Source organism: Monodon monoceros, unplaced genomic scaffold, assembly GCF_005190385.1.
Source record: "Monodon monoceros isolate NGI ecotype Baffin Bay Population unplaced genomic scaffold, NGI_Narwhal_1 Super_Scaffold_6, whole genome shotgun sequence".
NCBI lineage: Eukaryota > Metazoa > Chordata > Mammalia > Artiodactyla > Monodontidae > Monodon > Monodon monoceros.
The window spans coordinates 88058843-88076479 of NW_021703783.1; positions in this window are offsets into that span (position 1 = coordinate 88058843).

Below are 17637 nucleotides of genomic sequence, written 5' to 3' on the forward strand. Positions count from 1 at the left end.
TGGGGCTCCCTGGAAGATCTTTCCTAAAGCTGTGTGTAGAATCTCCAGATGAATTCAAAGTTTAACAGAATTGATCTCCCAGCTGAATGCAACAATTACATTCTTCCCCCTCCTCTGGAACCCACTGGGATCCCCAGTAGGGAATAGACCATGGCCACTGGTGCCATTGCACTTGCCCACACCATCCCTTGCCGGCTTGCACTCTTAGAACCAGCCACCACCTCACTACTACACCTGCTAGGCCCATTTTCAGAAGGCTTCAGAGAAGTTAAAAAAGCTCGTCATCAGAAAACGCTTGGGCCCCCTGCTTTAACATGAAAACCTTTGAGAATGGCCTTTTCAGCTTCAAAGCCACCATGGTGGGCAATGCATCAAAGACAGGGCACTGTTAGCTTTTGATGGTCTGGTGTCTTTAAAGCAGTGGTCTTAACCTTTTTCTAGGTCATAGACCCCTCTGGAAACCTAATGAAAGCTATGGAACCACATGCCATAAAAATACACAAGCTTATTGGAAAAGCTGCCTGAAATTGCATTGGGCTTGTGGACACCCTAAACAATATTCATAGACCCCAGGATAAGAATTCTTAGTCGAATATCATAGCTAAGATGTATACATCAAGACGTCTTTTCCAAGTCTCTGAAGGACCCCAAAGGACATTTATCCCTCTGACCTCATTTCTCAATATTTTCAATTTTCCCTCAGGGCTCTGCTACATTCATCCAATCATCTTGGGTTGACATTCAGTAAATACATATGATTTAGGTTGTATTGTTTTCATAGTTAGCATCCATTCTAACTATGTAAGTGGTAAGAATGTGCCCACATTAGTAAGTGCCCACATCTTATAGGTTTGTTTTGAGTATTACCCCTGCATTCATCATTCATCCATCCATATATAGCTCATTCCATCCAACTATTCATTCATCCCCAGTCAGTGATTTTTCTTAGGACCTTCAGGTCCCAGGAACTGTTCTAGGCACTGGGAAGAGAGGAGGAAACAGACTTTGATTCCCTGCCTTCATGTCACTTACAATTGAGTGAAGAGATGGACAAATAAACAGAAATTACAATGTAATGAGATAAATGCTCTCAAGGAGAAGAACAGAACACTTGGAGAGCATATAGAGGGGATTTTAGTCCAGATTTTGGACAGGGAATAAGGAATGCTTTCTGAAGAAAAATTATGTATGCCTGAGAAGAAAAGGTAAGTAAAAGTTACCCAAATGTAGTGCAAGTGGAAGAGCAGATGAAAGAATGTACCTTTGTCCGGAGGTTAGAGCTTTACCCTGAAGGCAATGGAGAGTAACTGCAGGGATTTAAGCAGGATAGCAATGATCAGAACTGAATTTTCCAAAGATCACTCCAGTTCTTCAGAGAAGAGAATGGATTGGAGAAATCAAGTACAAAGGCAGGAAGCCAGTTAGAGACCTGTCACAATATTCTAAATGGTGGCCTAGACTTGATCATGGCAGCCAGGTTGGAAGAAAGGGATGATTTGATGAGATATAGAGGGTGGCAATGATAAGATTTGGTGATAAGATTTGAATTAGGGGTAGTTAGGGCTGAGAGAGGAGGACTGGCCAAGGATGATGCCCTGCTTTCTGGTACAGGCAACCAGATAGCTGGGTCCACTACTTACAGGAATAATGGAAAAGAATCCAATTTGTCATGGAAGCAAGATGATAAGGTAAATGCAGCTTTGGACATGTTGAGTTTGAGTTGCCCACAAGACATCAAGCAGAGGCTTCTAGCAGCCAATTGGGTCTAAAACGCAAGAAAGGTCCAGCCTGGCAGTACAGATTTGGAAGTCACTAGAGCACATACGGTGGTCATGGCTCTGAGCCAGCCAGGAACCTGCCACTGACGTTTTGTTGTTGCTTTCCCCGACTTGCAACATTAGCAGCTATCTTAGTTCATCTATAAGTCTGGTCAACACCCCCAGGAGGAATATGCTTCATCCTCCCACCATTCCTCATGCCCAATCACTCAGGTTCCCTTTCTCCCTGTATATCTGAACTTGTTTCCTATAAGTTTCAAGTGCTAAGACTCATATATAACAAAGTAAAATGTAGCCAACTTCCTCCTTTCTGGTAGAAGTCATGTATTAATACTCACTAATGGAAAATGTGCCTAATGGCTAAAATCTATGATGAAGTTAGAGATGCCGTTGAATGAATTTCTGCTTTCTTAATCAAAATAGAATTTCACATGTGTGGTGGTGACTCTTTATACATTTAATACAAAGATGAACATGTGAATATGTGAGACACCGTATCCATCTATTCTACAGACAATTCTGGAACACTTGTGGATTTGAGAGCCCTGAACCATAGCTCCATCATTTCTGGGAGGTGTCTGACCTCTGGTTAAGACATTTGGTGTTCACAACAATCCTCTGGGGTTTTTTTTAAATGAGGAAACCAAGACAAGTACATAATAAGAAAAGCAGATCCACCAAAGCAGGTATGTCAGTGTCAAGCAAATGTGTATTCAAACCCTATCCCCATACTAACATGGTTTGGGAATTCTTTCTTTTTTTCTTCTACCCCTGGGACCCTTAGCCCCACTGCTGAACTGAAGCTAACCTCCGTTGTCTTATTTTCAATCCTTTCCGTGCCCACAGGTGCCACTTGGCACAAGGTTCTGGCCTGGAGTGTACAGGGGTGATTTGTCATTTTACAAAACAAAAACAGTTTGGATGAGAAGAGAACCAAGTGGTAAATTGGATGAGAAGAGAGTCAAGTGATAAATAATTTCAAACCAGAAAGCTACTGTGGAAGTTTTGGAGCAAAAGAGAAAAACAAAACAACCCCAAGAAAACATACAAGCTCAGGATGATTTATTTCATAATTTAAAAATCAAAATCGCCTTCAGGCAGTAGGACTTGTTTGCCCAGTTCTACCCTAGAGTAAGTCATAATAGCTAAGTTATATACCCTTGGAAAAACCAGGGCTTTTCTAGTGGGAGCACTGAGATATCAGTAAGCCCAGAACTGTGTGTGGCGGTGCCAGAATCAAATGTCTTTTGAAAGGGAGACCAGCAGAAAGACAGCCTCAGGGCCAGTGCTGTGTTCCTCCAGACCAAGTCTGGCCCCTGCAGTCTCATCCAGGAGGTGGCAGGGAAAGAACTGTGGGGAGCAGAAAATCACTTTGGCCTTTGGGGCAAAAGAGGTGTGTGGGGGACTTATAAATTCAGAGCTGGGTGGATAACAGGACAAGGGGGAAGGATGATAGTAATGACATGGGGTAGACTGAATTCTGTCTGCAATAGGGACATGGCTAGATATGGCCACCAATCATCCAGACCTGTATCGGTTATCTACGGCCACAGTAATGCAGTGTAACAAACAGTTCCCAAACCTCACAGGCATACAGTAGGAAGAATTTGATCTTCTCTCCCAAGTCTGTGGGCCAGGCTTGGGTAATCTCAGCTGATCTCGCTGCTGTGTCTGTGGTCAGCTGCTGGGTCATTTGGGGGATGGCTGATCTAATTCACTCCCCTGTCCTGCAGTTGGCTGGCTATCAGCTGAAGCAACGGACATGGAGGTGGAGGGAAGGCAAAAGTTTTCCTTGATGCTTTTAGGGTCCCTGATGGGGTCTGAAAATTAAACTGACAAAGACAGATTAAAAGGAGAAAAGCATATACATTTATTTAATAGAAGTTTTACTTGACATAGGAATCTTCATAAGGAAATGAAAAGCCAAAGAAGCAGTTAAACCTGAATATTTGTATGCTAGGTTTGATAAAGAGTAGATTGTCATAGAAAAATATGATAGGGCGAAGAGTATGAAGTAAGTGCAGTAAACTGAGGGAACCTGGGCTTCTTTGGTGGCACAGTGCTCAAGAATACGCCTGCCAATGCAAGGGACACGGGTTTGAGCCCTGGTCCAGGAAGATCCCACATGCTGCGGAGCAACTAAGCCCGTGCACCACAACTACTGACTCTGCGTGCCACAACTACTGAAGCTGACGCGCCTAGAGCCCGTGCTCCACAACAAGAGAAGCCGCCACAATGAGAAGCCCGTGCACTGCAACGAAGATTATCCCCGACTTGCTGCAACTAGAGAAAGCCTGCACGCAGCAACAAACACCCAACACAGCCAAAAATAAATAAATAAAATAATTTATTTTTAAAAATAAAAAAAGAATTTAAAACTGAGGGAAACTTAATAAGACCTGTTTGTTCAGATGCTTCTCAGCATCCCTTTGTCTTCAGAGATAAGGATGCTCCTTTCCTCTGGATATAAGGAGGGCACCTCTCACATGAGGCTTTTATGAATTGCTTCACTGGAGAAGGCAGGGAGAAGATCAGAGTGACCTTCTTACTTCTGCTATTTTTCTCAAACTCTGTCAGCTTAAAATATTCAATATACCAAAGTGCCATATTTTGGGGTAGCAAGTCCTGAACTCCATCATCCAGCCATCATCCCATACATCTCCCATCATCCAGACTGGGCTTGATCATATGGTGATGGCAAAGTTCCAAGAAAGAAGGGAAGCACAAAAGGACTCGTTGCAAGGCCATGTCAGATTCACCGGTTGGGAAAATAGATTCTAACTCTTGACAGGAGAAGTTCAAAGGCAAAGAGCACAGATGCAGAGAGAAGGGGAGAATTGGGGACATTTCTATAATCAATCTTCCATAAGAACTGCCCAAGGGGTGTTGCTGCAGAAGAAAGCTTATGAAGCCACAGAGAGAAGAGAGAAGATCTGGTTGTTAGGGGGCAGAATTCATCTCAGAAGATGGGTGGAAATAGTCCAAGCTGTACCACAATAAAACAGGGCCTTAAGAGGTAATATTTTTTAAAACATCTTTATTGGAGTATAATTGCTTTACAATGGTGTGTTAGTTTCTGCTGTGTAACAAAGTGAATCAGCTATACATATACATACATTCCCATATCTCCTCCCTCTTGCCTCTCCCACACACCCTCCCTATGCCACCCCTCTAGGTGGACACAAAGCACCAAACTGATCTCCCTGTGTTATGCGGCTGCTTCCCACTAGCTACCTATTTTACATTTGGTAGTGTATATATGTCCATGCCACTCTCTCACTTTGTCACAGCCTACCCTTCCCCCTCCCCGTGTCCTCAAGTCCATTCTCTATGTCTGCCTCTTTATTCCTGTCCTGCCCCTAGGTTCTTCAGAACCTTTTTTTTTTTTTTGATTCCATATATATGTGTTAGCATAAGGTATTTGTTTTTCTCTTTCTGACTTACTTCACTCTGTATGACAGTCTCTAGGTCCATCCACCTCACTACAAATAACTCAATTTCATTTCTTTTTATGACTGAGTAATATTCCATTGTATATATTTGCCACATCTTCTTTATCCATTCATCTGTTGATGGACACTTAAGTTGCTTCCATGTCTTGGGTATTGTAAATAGAGCTGCAATGAAGATTTTGATACATGACACTTTTTAAATTATGGTTTTCTCAGGCTATATGCCCAGTAGTGGGATTGCTGTCATATGGTGGCTCTATTTTTAGTTTTTTAAGGAACCTCCATACTGTTCTCCATAGTGGCTGTATCAATTTACATTTCCAACAACAGTGCAAGAGGGTTCCCTTTTCTCCACACCCTCTCCAGAATTTATTGTTTGTAGATTTTTATGATGGTGGCCCTTCTGACCAGTGTGAGGTGATACCTCATTGTAGTTTTTTTTGTTTTGTTTTGTTTTGCGGTACTCGGGCCTCTCACTGGTGTGGCCTCTCCCGTTGCAGAGCACAGGCTCCGGACGCGCAGGCTCAGCGGCCATGGCTCACGGGCCTAGCCGCTCCACGGCATGTGGGATCTTCCCGGACCAGGGCATGAACCCATGTCCCCTGCATCGCCAGGCGGACTCTCAACCACTGCGTCACCAGGGAAGCCCCTCATTGTAGTTTTGATTTGCATTTCTCTAATGATTGGTGATGTTGAGCATCCTTTAATGTGCTTGTTGGCAATCTGTATATCTTCTTTGGAGAAATGTCTATTTAGGTCTTCTGCCCATTTTTGGATTGGGTTGTTTGTTTTTTTGATATTGAGCTGCATGAGCTGCTTGTATATTTTGGAGATTAATCCTTTGTCAGTTTTTCCTTTACAAATATTTTCTCCCATTCCGAGGGTTGCCTTTCCGTCTTGTTTATGGTTTCCTTTGCTGTGCAAAATCTTTTAATTTTCATTAAGTCCCATTTGTTTATTTTTGTTTTTATTTCCATTTCTCTAGGAGGTGGGTCAAAAAGGATCTTGCTGTGGTTTATGTCATGGAGTGCTCTGCCTATGTTTTCCTCTAAGAGTTTTATAGTGTCTGGGCTTACATTTAGGTCTTTAATACATTTTGAGTTTATTTTTGTGTATGGTGTTAGGGAGTGTTCTAATTTAATTCTTTTACACGTAGCTGTCCAGTTTACCTGGCACCACTGATTGAAGATGCTGTCTTTTCCCCATTGTATATTCTTGCCTCCTTTACCAAAGATAAGGTGACCATATGTGCGTGGGTTTATCTCTGGGCTTTCTATCCTGTTCCATTGATCTATATTTCTGTTTTTGTGCCAGTACCATACTGTCTTGATTACTGTAGCTTTGTAGTATAGTCTGAAGTCAGGGAACCTGATTCCTCCAGTTCCGTTTTTCTTTCTCAGGGTTGCTTTGGCTATTCAGGGTCTTTTGTGTTTCCATACAAATTGTGAAATTTTTTGTTCTAGTTCTGTGAAAAATGCCCTTGGTACTGTGATAGGGATTGCATTAAATCTGTAGATTGCTTTGGGTAGTATAGTCATTTTCCCAATATTGATTCTTCCAATCCAAGAACATGGTATATCTCTCCATCTCTTTGTATCATCTTTAATTTCTTTCATCAGTTTCTTATAGTTTTTTGCATACAGGTCTCTTGTCCCCTTAGGTAGGTTTATTCCCAGGTATTTTATTCTTTTTGTTGCAATGGTAAATGGGAGTGTTTCCTTAATTTCTCTTTCAGACTTTTCATCATTAGTGTATAGGAATGCAAGAGTTTTCTGTGCATTAATTTTGTATCCTGCTACCTTACCAAATTCATTCATTAGCTCTAGTAGTTTTCTGGTAGCATCTTTAGGATTCTCTATGTATAGTATCATGTCATCTGCAAACAGTGACAGTTTTACTTCTTTTCCAATTTGGATTCCTTTTAATTCTTTTACTTCTCTGATTGATGTGGCTAAAACTTCCAAAACTATGTTGAATAATAGTGCTGAGTGCGGGCAACCTTGTCTTGTTCCTGATCTTAGTGGAAATGGTTTCAGTTTATCAGCATTGAGAATGATATTGGCTGTGGGTTTGTCATATATGGCCTTTATTATGTTGAGGTAAGTTCCCTCTCTGCCTACTTTCTGGAGGGTTTTATCATAAATAATGTTGAATTTTGTCAAAGCTTTTTCTGCATCTATTGAGATGATCATACGGTTTTTCTCCTTCAGTTTGTTAGTATGGTGTATCACATTGATTGATTTGTGTATATTGAAGAATCCTTACATTCCTGGGATAAACCCCACTTGATCATGGTGTCTGATCCTTTTAATGTGCTGTTGGATTCTGTTTACTAGTATTTTGTTGAGGATTTTTACATGTATAATCATCAGTGATATTGGCCTGTAGTTTTCTTTTTTTGTGGCATCTTTGTCTGGTTTTGGTATCAGGGTGATGGCGGCCTCATAGAATGAGTTTGGGAGTGTTCCTCCCTCTGCTATATTTTGGAAGAGTTTGAGAAGGATAGGTGTAAGCTCTTCTCTAAATGTTTGATAGAATTCACCTGCGAAGCCATCTGTTGCTGGGCTTTTGTTTGTTGGAAGATTTTTAATCACAGCCTGAATTTCAGTGCCTGTGATTGGTCTGTTTATATTTTCTATTTCTTCCTGGTTCAGTCTCAGAAGGTTGTCCTTTTCTAACAATTTGTCCATTTCTTCCAGGTTGTCCATTTTATTGGCATATAGTTGCTTGTAGTAATCTCTCATGATCCTTTGTATTTCTGCAGTGTCAGTTGTTACTTATCCTTTTCCATTTTTAATTCTATTGATTTGAATCTTCTCCCTTTTTTTCTTGATGAGTCTGGCTAATGGTTTATCAATTTTGTTTATCTTCTCAAAAAACCAGCTTTTAGTTTCATTGATCTTTGCTATCGTTTCCTTCATTTCTTTTTCATTTATTTCTGATCTGATCTTTATGATTTCTTTCCTTCAGCTAACTTTGGGATTTTTTTGTTCTTCTTTCTCTAATTGCTTTAGGTGTAAAGTTAAATTTCTTATTTGAGATTTTGCTTGTTTCTTGAGGTAGGATTGTATTGCTATAAACTTCCCTCTTAGAACTGCTTTTGCTGCATTCCATGAGTTTTGGGTCGTTGTGTTTTCATTGTCATTTGTTTCTAAGTATTTTTTTATTTCCTCTTTGACTTCTTCAGTGATCTCTTGGTTATTTAGTAGTGAATTGTTTAGCCTCCATGTGTTTGTATTGTTCACAGATTTTTTCCTGTAATTGATATCTAGTCTCATAGTGTCTTGATCAGAAAAGATACTTGATATGATTTCAATTTTCTTAAATTTGCCAAGGCTTGATTTGTGACCCAAGATATGATCTATCCTGGAGAATGTTCCATGAGCACTTGAGAAGAAAGTGTAATCTGCTGTTTTCGGATGGAACGTCCTATAAATATCAATTAAGTCCATCTTGCTTAATGTATCATTTAAAGCTTTTGTTTCCTTATTTGTTTTTATTTTGGATGATCTAACCATTGGTGAAAGTGGGGTGTTAAAGTCCCCTACTATTATTGTGTTCCTGTTGATTTTCCCTTTTATGGCTGTTAGCATTTGCCTTATGTATTGAGGTGCTCCTATGTTAGGTGCATAAATATTTACAATTATTATATCTTCTTCTTGGATTGATCCCTTGATCATTATGTAGTGTCCCTCTTTGCCTCTTGTAACATTCTTTATTTTAAAGTCTATTTGTCTGATATGAGAATGGCTACTCCAGGTTTCTTTTGATTTCCATTTGCATGGAATATCTTTTTCCATCCCCTCACTTTCAGTCTGTATGTGTCCCTAGGTATGAAGTGGGTCTCTTGTAGACAGCATATGTACGAGTCTTGTTTTTGTATCCATTCAGCCAGTCTATGTCTTTTGGTTGGAGCATTTAATCCATCTACATTTATGGTAGTTATCGATATATATGTTCCTATTACTATTTTCTCAATTGTTTTGGGTTTGTTATTGTAAGTCTTTTCCTTTGTTTCCTGCCTAGAGAAGTTCCTTTAGCATTTGTTGTAGAGCTGGTTTGGTGGTGCTGAATTCTCTTAGCTTTTGCTTGTCTGTAAATGCTTTAATTCTCTGTCAAATCTGAATGAGATCCTTTCTGGTAATCTTAGTTGTAGATTTTTCCCTTTCATCACTTTAAATATGTCTTGCCACTCCCTTTTGGCTTGCAGAGTTTCTGCTGAAAGATCAACTGTTAACCTCATGGGGATTCCCTTGTATGTTAATTGCTTTTCCCTTGCTGCTTTTAATATTTTTGCTTTGTAGTTAATTTTTGATAGTATGATTAATATGTGTCTTGACATGTTTCTCCTTGCATTTATCCTGTATGGAACTCTCTGTGCTTCCTCGGCTTGATCGACTATTTCCTTACCCATATTATGGAAGTTTTCAACTATAATCTCTTCAAATATTTTCTCAGTCCTTTTTTTTCCCTCTTCTTCTTCTGGGACCCCTCTAATTCTAATGTTGGTACATTTAATGTTGTACCCGATGACTCTGAGATTCTCCTCAGGTCTTTTCATTCTTTTTTCTTTATTCTGCTCTGCAGTAGTTATTTCCACTATTTTATCTTCCAGGTCACTTATCCATTCTTCTGCCTCAGTTATTTTGCTATTGATTCCTTCTACAGAATTTTAAATTTCATTTATTGCTTTGTTCATCATTTTTTGTTTGCTCTTTAGTTCTTCTAGGTCCTTGTTAAACGCTTCTTGTATTTTCTCCATTCTATTTCCAAGATTTTGGATCATCTTTACTATCATTACTCTGAATTCTTTTTCAGGTAGACTGCCTATTTCCTCTTCATTTGTTTGGTCTGGTGGGTTTTTACCTTGCTCCTTCATCTGCTGTGTATTTCTCTGTCTTCTCATTCTTCTTAACTTACTGTGTTTGGGATCTCCATTTCCCAAGCTGCAGGTTTGTAGTTCCCATTGTTTTTGGTATCTTCTCCCATTGGTAAGGTTGGTTCACTGGGTTGTGTAGGCTTCCTGGTGGAGCGGACTGGTGCTTGTGTTCTGGTGGATGAGGCTGGATCTTGTCTTTCTGGTGGGCAGGACCACATCTGGTGGTGTGTTTTGGGGTGTCTGTGAACTTAGTATGATTTTAGGCAGCCTCTCTACCAATGGGTGGGGTTGTGTCCCTGTCTTGCTAGTTGTTTGGCTTAGGGTGTCCAGTACTGTAGCTTGCTGGTCGTTGAGTGGAGCTGGGTCTTAGCATTGAGATGGAGATCTCTGGGAGAGCTTTCACCATTTGATATTACATGGGGATGGGAGGTCTCTGGGGGACCAATGTCCTGAACTTGGCTCTCCCACCTCAGTGGCTCAGGCCTGACACCTGGCCAGAGTACCAAGACCCTGTCAGCCACACGGCTCAGAAAAAAGGGAGAAAAAGATAGAAAGAAAGAAAGAAAGAAAGGAAGGAGGAAAGAAAGAAGGAAAACAAAAGAACGTTATTAAAATAGAAAAAAATTATTAAAAATAATTTTAAAAAAGAGAGAAAGAAAGAATAGAGCAACCAAACCAAAAAACAAATCCACCAATGATAACAAGCACTAAAAACTATACTTAGAAAAAAAAGAAAGAAAAAAATTGACAGTCAGAACCCTAGGACAAATGGCAAAGCAAAGCTTTTGGGAAGTCTGAGGTCTTCTGCCAGCGTTCAGTAGGTGTTCTGTAGGAGTTGTTCCACATGTAGATATAGTTTTGATGTATTTGTGGGGAAGAAGGTGATCTCCACATCTTACTCCTCTACCATCTTGAAGGCACCCTGAAGAGCTAATATTTTTACACCATAATAATTACAAATGTTAATCAAGTGCTTATTATGTGCATCAGACCATTTTCCGAGTGGCTCACTGGAATTAATTAATCCTCACACATGCTTTCCCCAGATAGTTACATGCTTCTTTCTCTCCTTCATGTTTTCCATCCCACACTACTTCCTAAAAAATATCTAATCCACTACCCTATTTGCAATTGCAACCCTCTCTCTCATCCTTAGCCCTCTCAATCCCTTTAATGCTGTTCTTTATTTTTTTCCATCTTCTTTAGCATGTATCACATTCTAACACATTACATAATTTACTCATTTATTGTGTCTGTTATTTACTATTCCCCTGCTAGAATATAAACTCCAGCAGAACAAGGTTTTGTCTATCCTGTTCACTGATAGATTCCACATGCCTGACACAGTATTTTGCACACTGTAGGTGCATCAACAAATATTTGTTAAAGGAATGAGTAGGCTAATAGTGGTTATTAACATTGTTGTGTTTTGAGCGTTTTAAAAACAGGAACCATGTCATCCGTGCCTGCACAGGGTCCAGCACAGGGTCAGTGTAGGTTTGCAGAATGAATGAAACCAAGAAGCTTCCCCTTTCTTGAGACAGGGAGATACCCAACACTAAGCTCATATTGGCTTCCCTGAAAGGACAACTTCTCATCTCACACCCAGAGAGCAAAATTACCTCTGACATGTAATTTAAAACTCGAGATGCCTGGTTATAAAGTCTTACTCAAGTAAATAGGATCAAACATCAGGGCATTTCCACTCTATCAAATGGATATTCTGGATTTAATATGGTCTCACATTCCCTCCCAGGTTGCTCCCCTCGGGTGAGGAAGAAGATGAATTTGGCAGAAGTGCCATCCAGAGGTTGATGGTCTGACTTCAACCAGGTAATCCCAAGTCCCATCAGAGTCTCGCTTTAATATCTGGTCAGTGAGAGGCCATTACCTCCCCAGTTTCCATTCTGAGCCTCTTGCATCTATTGCAGACCTGGAAGAACGTACAATCTTCTACAACACCCTCAATCTTGCAGGATGTGGATTCCACCCGAAGCTACAGGAATTCTTAGACCACTATGTCACAGTTAACTGTGTTTGTGAAGCAGTAGGAACAACACTGGCTTCAGTTTCAATCTCCAGTCTGCTGGTTGTTCACTATGTGACCTCAAGCAAGTAGTTTAGCCTCTGTGAGACTTAGTTTCCTCAACTGTAAAATGGGCATAATAAAACCTACCATTCATTATTTTTGTGGGATCTAGATGAAATCAATGTTATTTCCCTATTAGACCCTGAGTTCTCCTGGACAGACCTTTTTCTTTTTTTTTCATTCTTTTGTTCATTCATCTATTGAGCACCTACATTTACTGGGATCCACACAAGATCTCACAACGACAAATATTAAGGTGTTCTCCTTGCCTTGGAGGAGCTTACAGTCCTGTGTAATAAACCATTGCAACCTAATATGATGCGTTAAAATGAAACCAGGAAGAAACACCATGAGAACACAGAGGAGAGAATATTACACACAGAAAGATCAGGGAAGGCATCAAGCAGAACATGATGTGTGAACAGAGTTTTGAAATATCAGTTTGCCAGGCAGACAAGGGGGTTAGAAGGAAGCGTATTCAAGGTAGAGGGAACAGTGTGAGCAAAGACGTGGTGCCATGGGTTATTCACCATTGTCAGGGTGATTCTCTAGCCTCCAGCATTAAAATCCCACACATAGAAGTTCTAAGCAAAAATGTGTTAAATGAACAAATCTTCATTAAGAATACCAAAAAGTCATTATAGACTATTTTTGGCATTCAGAGTCCAGTTTTTATTCACATCCAACTTTTTGGTAGTGGAGGGGTATTTGCACTTAACTGACCTATCACTGTTTTCTTGCATTTTTGAAATAATTGCTGGGACTCAGGAGGACAGTGAATGGATCCTGAGACTCCATGAGTTTACATGAGGAGTGACCTCTGTCTTCTCTAATTAGCTGTGCTGGGAGAATATTGCGATACTTATTTATCCACACATTTGTCCTCCAAACTCTTCCAGCTTAATTTTACACTTACTGATAACCCTAACCGGTATAAAGTGTCTCAGCCCTCAGAGACAAATGCTGGAGAGCTTTCTCTTCCAAGGGAAAGAGATAGAAAGTGATATCTCCTGAGCACTCAAATATCACTTAGTGCTCTAACATAATGCTCATATGCCCATTTTATAGAGGGAGAAACTGAGGCTTGGGGGCTTGGAGAATTTATGTTTCTTGCCAATAAATGGCAGAGCTGGGATTCTAAGTTGGGATATGAAAAGAGCAGGCCTATTTTTCTCATTATGAACTAAATGTTTGTGTCCCCCACAAATTCACGTGTTGAAGCCCTAACCCCAATGTGATGATATTAAGGAGATGGAGCCTTTGGGAGGTAATTAAGTTTAGATGAGGTCATAGGGGTGGGGCTCCCATGATGGTATTAGTGTCTTTACAAGAAGAGGAAGAGAGACCAGAGCTCATGGTCTCTCTGCCAGGACAGGATACAGCAAGAAGATGCTGTTTGCAAGCTAGGAAAAGGGTCCTCATCAGGAGGAACCAAATCAGTCAGCATCTTAATCTTGGACTTCCCAGACTCTAGAAAGATAAGAAATAAATATCTGTTGTTTAAACCACCCAGTCTGTGGTATTTTTTTATGGCAGCCTGAGCTGACTCAGACACTCACCCTTGCAGGATGTATGTGCCTGGTAGCCTCTGCACCTGGTAGCCTCTGACCAAAAGCACTTGTCTTGCCTTGTTCCACTGGTGAGTACCAAGAGCTTCTCAGGTTTCCTGGAAATGAGGGAATTACTAGGGCTTCTCCTCTGTCTATCTCTGGTGCCTTCTTTAGCCTTTCTCAGTATTTGTCACTGAGCCACTGAATCCTCTAGAGTCCCAACTAGTCCTAGGGAAGATGATCAGTCTGTAAGATGTCTGAGCACATCAGAAATTCAGAAACCACCCTCTACTGAGTAGGCATGGAATGACTTGGCCAGGTTCCCTGGGGCCAGGACCAAACAGTAGCGCGCACAGGAATCACCAGGGAATACCTAACCATAAAGAGCAAGGACAGCGAAAAGCAAAGCTAAAAACTTGTGGAAGGTATAGCCATGGAAAACACAACTTCCTGGCTGTGTGCGTGTGTGTGTGTGTGTGTGTGAGAGAGAGAGAGACAGAGACAGAGACAGAGACAGAGAGAGACAGAGAGAGAAAGGTGGATGGAGCGGGGAAGTGAATGCACATGGTCACATGCATTGAAAAGAAATGGATTGTAAGAGTGAACCTGAAAAGAGAAGGTTTGAATAGAGTAAATGTTTCCATGGGAAACCTCAAAAAATTCTTTCTTCTGCAGACCGTTTTTAGTACCGTCATATGCCATGTCCATTCATTCCATTAAGACCCTCTAACATGCTTTAATTTTGATTAACTGGACTGTTTCCTTCACCAAATACCAGAAAATTATTCAAACCTGTGTTAGAAAATTAAAGGTTTTATACTGAATATGGCATAGCCTTTTTTTTAACCAATCACTACATATAATAATAATCTTAGTAAGGACATTCTCAAGGTGAAGTAAGTCGTTTTCTCTGGTATTAAATATGCCATTTTTCATGCACATAAACTAAATACTAGGTTAAGGATAAATAATGTGGTTTGTGGGTGACAAACTAAAGTTTAGTATTCTTTAGAGGTTCTCTGTCAAAGCTACCTCTCCCTTTCCATCATCTTCCTGGGAGGAAGCACTGGACGACAGAATCGAGGGAACAATTTGTCTGGACAGTGCGGGGAATTAAATGCCATTGTATGGACTTGTACAGGGTTATTTGCTAGCTTCTGCACTTGTGTTCAAAAAGACCAGCTGTCCCTTGTCCTCACAGGACAATGAGGACAATAAAACAGAGCAGCCCACAGAAGGCTCGGAGTAAATCAACCATGCTAAGAATATACTGAAGCCACGCCTGCAAACTCCAAGCATCCCTGAACACAGAGAAAGTTGGATAAATGTTTCTTGAATTTAGTATCAAGATGAATGAATAGGAAGGGGTCTTTAGAGCACGAGCTCTGCCTTCCCCAACCTTTCATCAGTGGATAAGGTTTTGGTTCTGCTTTGCCCCCCCACCCAAAAAAAAAGGTGAATGAATACAAGCATAGGCATGAAAATAAGAACTGCTATCCTGTTGTTCTCTAAACATATGTCCAAGATTGGGATCTGTCTTGTGTCACCATGCTTTGAGGACTACAGAAACCCTGGAATATGGTAGGGGAGTTTGTACCTGGATCTCAAAGCAATGCTATTTGAAGTTGAAGGGATGGAGAACCGTTAGGGAGAGCACTCATGGGACATGATCATTATCTTTAGAAAATGGAAGACTCTGCATGTAAGAATGGGAATCACAATTGCATTATGTGGCCATAAGGAGAATGGGACCCTGCATGTAAAATACTGAGCTACATTTACCTTAGAATTTAAATTTTACCAACTTTCTAATGGTAGAGTTTTTAAAGATAGAATGGGCTGACTCAACAGGAAGTAAGTCCTCTACAACTCAAGGTCTTCAAGAGATGGTCTATCGGGACTTCCCTGGTGGCGCAGTGGTTAAGAATCCGCCTGCCAAGGCAAGGAACATGGGTTAGAGCCCTGGTCTAGGAAGATCCCACATGCCACAGAGCAACTAAGCCTGTGCGCCGCAACTACTGAGCTTGCGTTCTAGAGCCCGCAAGCCACAACTACTGAAGCCCGCGTGCCACAGCTACTGAAGCTCACACGCCTAGAGCCCGTGCTCCACAACAAGAGAAGCCACTTCAATGAGAAGCCCGCGCACCGCAACAAAGAGTAGCCCCCGCTCGCCGCAGCTAGAGAAAGCCCTCGCACGGCAATGAAGACCCAACACAGCCAAAAATAAATAAATAAATGTATAAAAAAATAAAAGAGAGAGAGATGGTCTATCAAGTGATAGATTCAAAAGTTAGTCTACACTACCTTTCAAGGAAAAGATTCTTTGATTCTATGAGAGAGAAAGAAAATCACTATATTAGTTGGACTAAAGGCTAGGCTGCCATAACAAAGAGACTCAAACATTCAGTCACTTAAAGAGCAAAGAAATTTATGATTCATACATAACAGTGTAGGGGCAGGTTGGCAGCCCCCATTCCATAAAATCCTCATGAGAACCAGGCTGCCTTGGGCATGAGGTGTGCCTCTGCCTTTAACTTGAGGCTCCCGAGGTAATCTCCAGTCATCACTGTATCAGTCAGTGAGGAGGAAACAGGCAAAGTCCAGGACAGATGCTTCTTATTAACCAAGGGATACACATTACTTCCACTTCTTTTCCACTGGTGTGCCTGGTCACATAACTATCTCACTGCAAAGGATGCTGGGAAACGTAGTCTGAGCTGAGCATCCAGGAAGAAGGAAAAGGATTGGGAAACAAACATCAGACTCCACCAGAATCATCATGTATCAATGTAATGATCTGTCATTATCCTTCAACTAACCTGTGTATTAATCTATTGATATTAGTAACTAATACAGTTAAAAATACAGCTTTGGAGCCATTCTGCCTGGTTTCGACATCTAGCTCCACCACTTAATAACTGGCAGTGGGCAAGTTAAACTCGGTATCCTTCCATTTCCTTGTTACATGGGGATAATAAACTACCTACCTAATAAGGTTTTCATGACGAGTAAATGAAATAATGCAACTAAAGTGCTTAGAACAGTATCTGGCACCTCATAAGAGTTCAGTAAGTATTATTGCTTATTACCATGTAAATATGGGAAGGAAGAAATACCTTTTCGGGGTATCATCTGGATACATATTTCCCATTGATGTATGTGAGCTGAATGTGAAATACTTTCATGGCATGTAACTAAAAGGGATGATTTGGCTTTTTTCACTTTCAGAAGTGGGTCCACTCATATCCTCTGGTCCCCCTTATTTACCAACTCCGAGAAAAATTGCTGCTTTATAACATTTCTTTTCCGTCCACCTGCCCTCATGCTTTGGAAAAGGAAAGCAAGATGCCACCCCTGACTGTTTTATAACGTGATTAGATTCTAAGCAAATAAACGCCCCCTACTTGCTGAACAGGCTCCAATCAGTGCCTGGACGAAGGATAAAAACATCATTGCAAGAACAAACAACAACCCACAAACAAATAAAAATGTCACTCCTTCTCGGTGCCAGCTTGCATTAGCAAATGGGTAATCAGAATTTTCAAATGGAAACATACTTTTGCCGTCTTATTTGGATTTTTATGATGAATTTTGCACAATGCCCGAGGCTGCCTTACAGGAGACCTTGGAAGTCCCCGTCTAATGACTAATAGGGCTGAAGATCCTCTCTGAGAGGTTAAAGTTGCTCGAAAAATTCAACCCATTAATTAGCAAGAGCCCTGGCTGTCTGGGGTGGCCCAGGCCCTGTGAAGGGTAGTGGAGTTGGTCACGTGTGAAGATCCATGTCCGGGTCCATGTCCCATAGAAGTTCATGGTCTGATGGATGAAATATATCACCTGAAGGCTGGGAGGTGACCCCAGGGAGCACATTTACAATGTGTGGTCCAGG